Consider the following 5320-nt stretch of genomic DNA (forward strand, 5'->3'; position numbering starts at 1 on the left):
TTGCCATCATAATCGTTATTATTTATTATAACTATGCATGTTTTCGTAACTAATTTGGGTTGGTTGAGTGGTCAACTCACTCGTCCATTTAAGCAAATGTCGAATATTTAAATCTCGTCTTGTGCATACAACAACCTATTGACTCAATCCGTCATCATCACTATTACACATTCACTTTCTCTTGAAAATATATTCCTTCATTATTAAGTAACGTGACTCAACTTCTTTTATTATTGTTATTCTTTGCAGCAATGTGTGTGACTACTTGTTTTTGTCATTTTTCTTTTCCTTTATTATTTAAGAAACATAGAAATATGGTTCTGAAAATTAAATTGAATTGGCTAGTTTGACCACTGTAACCGTGAATCTAGAGCAATCACTGTCTGATTAGCCTCTTGAAACCACTGGTCAAAAATTCGGTAAAAAATTACCAAACCGGCGGTGAATTGCTCAAAAATTCGGTAAAAGTATGGATTATGTCATACTTTACATAATTTAATTAAATCAAATTTAACTAATATAAAATATTATTATCATTTAATTTTTTATTTTTAATATTTAAAATTTGATTTTATTATAATTTTATATATTTATTAAATTATTACTAGGTTAAACGGTTCGCTCAATGACCTATCGGTTGAATCACTGATCCAGTGATCTAATAATTTGACTGAGTTGATTGCTGATTTGGTTTTGACAACTATGAACTTACTCGATTAACTAGAAAAAATAGCGAATTAAGATTTTTTATGTTTATTAAAAAAATCATATCTATCTTATAAAAGATTTCTTAAAATTAATTCTTTTTAAAAAATCAAAATAAAAATTTGTAAAAAAAAAATAGACCAATCAGTGGTTAATCGATGAACCAGACCGGTTTTTTGGAGGACTGGTTCTCTATTAGGATTCAAAATGGCATCGTTTTGATCCTTAAAAAAAGAAAGAAAAACCCAGATGGGCAGAAGCAATCAAGCAACACACACTTCTACCTTCTCTCTCACTATTCAGTATTCACCAAAATCCCAAACTAAACCCTATCAGAGCAAACACTCACCAGAAGCCCTAGCCGCCACCTTCTCCATCATTGATCTCCTCTCCTTGGCCGCCGACGGGATAGACCGTGGGTGTCGTCTTCTCGCGCACGCTCTCTGTCTCTCTTTGTGTGTCTTTGTCCAAGCTTAAGGTCCCTCTTTGAGTTAGGGTTGGCAATATATATTCTACCCACGGGTACTCAACCCAGACCAACCCGTTCGGGTAGGGTTGTCTACCCTACCTATTGTGGGTAGGGTAGGGTAGGGTACAAATTTGCCTGCAGGTAGGGTAAGGTACGGATTTAGGGTATACCCTACCCGCACCCTTAATATTCTTCTAACATGATGAATACGTTTATTCTTAATGCTTTTCTTAATGGTTTTTACTGATATATATATATATACCACTTGTAAAGGTTGAGAATCACCTTGTATCATTTGTAAAGACATAAGGGCTTGTATTCTTGATTGTATATCACAAAAACGTATTATATTTTATACATGAAGATAATGCATTTTTCTAACATGATGAATACGTTTATTCTTAATGCTTTCCTTAATGGTTTTTACTGATTTCATGGTTTTAATCTGTTGTAGCAACTTTTTGGTTCTGATTATTTTCTTATTTATCTTTTTTATTTCTACTGTTAGTTTTGAAGATTTAATTATTAATTCTCTTATTTTCCTTTCTATTGCCATCACTCTTATTTTCATTTTTCTTCTAATAAGCTTTAAAGAAGTAAGCCTTTTTTGAAACTCTTTCATATTATACGAATAGTAATAATAATTAAGAGAATAAAGAGATTATAAGAAAAGAAAATATAAGATAGTAAACTTACAAAGATAAACTTGTACTCTTATTGCTGATAAAGCTTATACAATCTTAAAGATGATTACAAATATTTAGAGAATTTATGAAGTAAGAGAGTATAGAAGTAGAGAGAGTTCTTGAGCTTTTAAGTTTGATGCCTTGTGATGAATGAGACCTTTGGTATTTATAGACCCCAAATGATTACTATTTGGCTACTATTTGCCGACAGTACTGTTTGCTTTTACTATTTGCTGACATTTACTGTTTTGCCGACAGTACTGTTTGCTTTTACTATTTGCCGATATTTACTGTTTTGCTGACAATTACTATTTGTTTTTACTGTTTGTCGACATTTACTATTTGCTTTTTTTAATCATTTTCTTTATGATTGGGCTTTTACATTGATTTCATATACAATTTTTTTTACATTTCAAATGGGTCTTGAGAGTCTTGATAGTAATGGGCTGGACTGGACTGGACCTCTTCGTCTTCTCCAAGAGGTACGGCCTGTATTGCTTGTAGAGAGCTTTGGATATCTTCCTCTGAGGTTGCTGCCGCTAAGGCTACCATAATTTGTCGCTTCTGTGCTAAGAATTGGATCTCTTTTTTATAAGTTATTTGTTCATTGGTGGTACTTGAGGCTGTTATTGTTGGGCGCTTTTATGATGTTATTAACCATTGATCAATAACTGCTCTTCTTAATAGATTTATATCATATTTGTTCCACCATTTTATTTTTATTACCCTTACCAAATATTGTATGCTTGGACATTCTTCATATGCTGCTGATTCAGATTCCCAAGTCATGATCCAGCTTATTCCCATAGCTGCTTAAAATATTCATACGCTAGGCTGGCTTCTTTTGGGAAGAAAGCTTCTATTAGTCCAAAATTCTGGAACTATGATTGAAACCATTTGGAAAACTGTAGTGATATCTCCTTTTTGAACCATATAAATCAAGAATGGGGGCTTAGTGATAGGAATAAGATATGGTTCCAGACTTCTTGATAATCATAATAGGTATAGTTCTGAAGTTCAAATTTTAACGAGAAGCTTTTAGACTGATATGTGGGTACTTCCCACTCTTGTAGAGATAATATTTTTATGATTTTTATTTTTGAATAAATAGGCTGTTTGGTGTTGGAATCTCTATAATGATTTAGTTCAATTGATCCGGTATCTACTAATATGAATTCATAGAATTTTTGGGTTTTTCGTGGGTTAATAGGAATGTAATGAAAGTATTTGGGAAGATAGTCTTGTATAGGATTTTCTTATCTTTTTTGAACCATTCTTTTTCTGTGGTTAATATTCTGATAGGATTGAGTTTTTCACAATAAGAAAACTATTCTTTCAAAGGTTGAGTGTTATAGAGATCAGATTGTTGTAATAATGTGAATTTATTATTAGTAGTAATTAAAGAGCTCTTAGAAGGTAATGATGATGATGATACTTTTACAACCTGTGACATAGTCATAGGTCTTAATGATAATGGTTTTGCTGATACAGGAGTAATAGGTAATTGTCTTTCTTTTATTTGGTCAAAAGGTTGACCATAATCTTCACTAGAGGCTAGTTTCTGGTCCATTATTTTCCTGCAAAAATTTTCTAGTAAGAAAGTCACGGAGTGAATTTAATTCTCCTTTTATATGTTCGATAGTAAAATCAAAGCATGATAAAATAGCTTGCCATATTGCAAATATTTGTTTTGAAACCAGATTTTTGACATCATTTTTCAAAACGCTTGGAGCTGCTTTACAATCAGTTCTTATTATAAATGTTTTATTAAATAAATCTTCTTGAAATTTTGAAATACATAATATTATGGCAAGTATTTCTTTTTTTACTGTTGGATAATTCTTTTGGGCCTGGTTCCAAATTCTTGAATAATATTTTACTATTTGTTCTTTTGAGCTATTAGGAGGTATTTGTTTAAGAATTCCTCCATATCCTAATTCTGATGCATCTGTTTCTATAATTAATTTAGCCAGTGGATTTAGTATACTTATACAAGGTATTTCTTTTATTGCGTTCTTTATTTTTATTATTATAGAAGTCATTTCTTTTGTCCATGGAGGTGGATTTTTCCTTAACCTCTTATAAAGAGGTTCACATGTGACTCGTATTCCAGGTAAAAATTCTGATACATAATTTAAACATTCCAAAAATCTTTGTAATTATTTTTTGTCAGTTATATCATTTGAAAATTTATCTGCAAATTTAATGGCCATTTTAATAGGTACTATAGTTCCTTGATAAATTTTATATCCTAAAAATCTTACTTTAGTTATAAAAATTTTTATTTTCTATTATGATAAAACTAATCCTTGCTCTTTTATAATATTCATAAATTTTTCAAGATGATATATATGTTGGTTTATTCCTTTTGAATATACTAACATGTCATCAAGATATACTATAGTAAGTTCTATATGCGGATAAAATATATTATTCATTATTTCTTGAAACTCGCTCAGAGTATTTTTTAATCCTTGGGGCATCACATTTCATTCATAGGGTCTAAAGGGTACTATAAAAGCTGTTTTATATCTATCTTTCTCTTTTACTGTAATCTGATAATATCCTGATTTGAAATCAAATTTTGAAAAAAAAAATTGCTTTATTTAATCTTTTAATTAAATCGCTTTTATTTGGTAAGGGATACCTAATCCATTTTAATACATTGTTAAGAGGCTTATAATTGATAACTAATCTTGGAGCATCTCTTTCTATTTCGGATGCTTTCATCACATAGAAGCCTGTACAGCTCCAGGGTGATTTTGAGGGCCTTATTAGCCTCTTATCCAAATATTCTTGTATTTCTTTTTTACAATATTCTAAATACTCTTTGTTCATATGTATTGGTTTTGACTTTGTTGGTATATTTCTTTCATTAAATCCATCTTCATATGGTAAAGATATCTCATATAATTTTCTATGCTGAAAAGCTTTGGGGTTTAGGCTACATAATTCTTTCTTAATTTTTTCTTCAATTGTTTTTATTTTATTTTGTATTTCAGGAGTTTGTAATTGTTCTTCTATTATTTTATATATAACTTCTTGGTTTAAATAGTTAATTTGTTTTGTTTTCCTTTCTATAACATTAATTTGGAGTGGTAAGTGTTGTAAAATTTTCTCGTGGCTTAAACAATTAATTTGTTTTGTTTCTTTTTCCATAATATTGACTTGGGTAGATAGATGTTGTAACATATTGAGTTCATGTTGTTTCGATTTAGTAAGAAATTCAAAATGAACAGGATGATTTGGAATGCGTACACAAGTTATTCCATCGATGTCGACGTTAAAAGGATATAGTAATATAGTAAAAGGATTTCCTAATATGACTTGATGAGATATATTTCTTGCCAAAAAAAAGATAGTGGCAAAATATACTCGATCTTTGCAAATTTTTGCTTTAGATAATTTATAGTCTATAGTCATTCTGTCATTTTCTGCTTTTAGAACTTTTTCTGTAGTT

Source organism: Arachis duranensis, chromosome 10, assembly GCF_000817695.3.
Source record: "Arachis duranensis cultivar V14167 chromosome 10, aradu.V14167.gnm2.J7QH, whole genome shotgun sequence".
NCBI lineage: Eukaryota > Viridiplantae > Streptophyta > Magnoliopsida > Fabales > Fabaceae > Arachis > Arachis duranensis.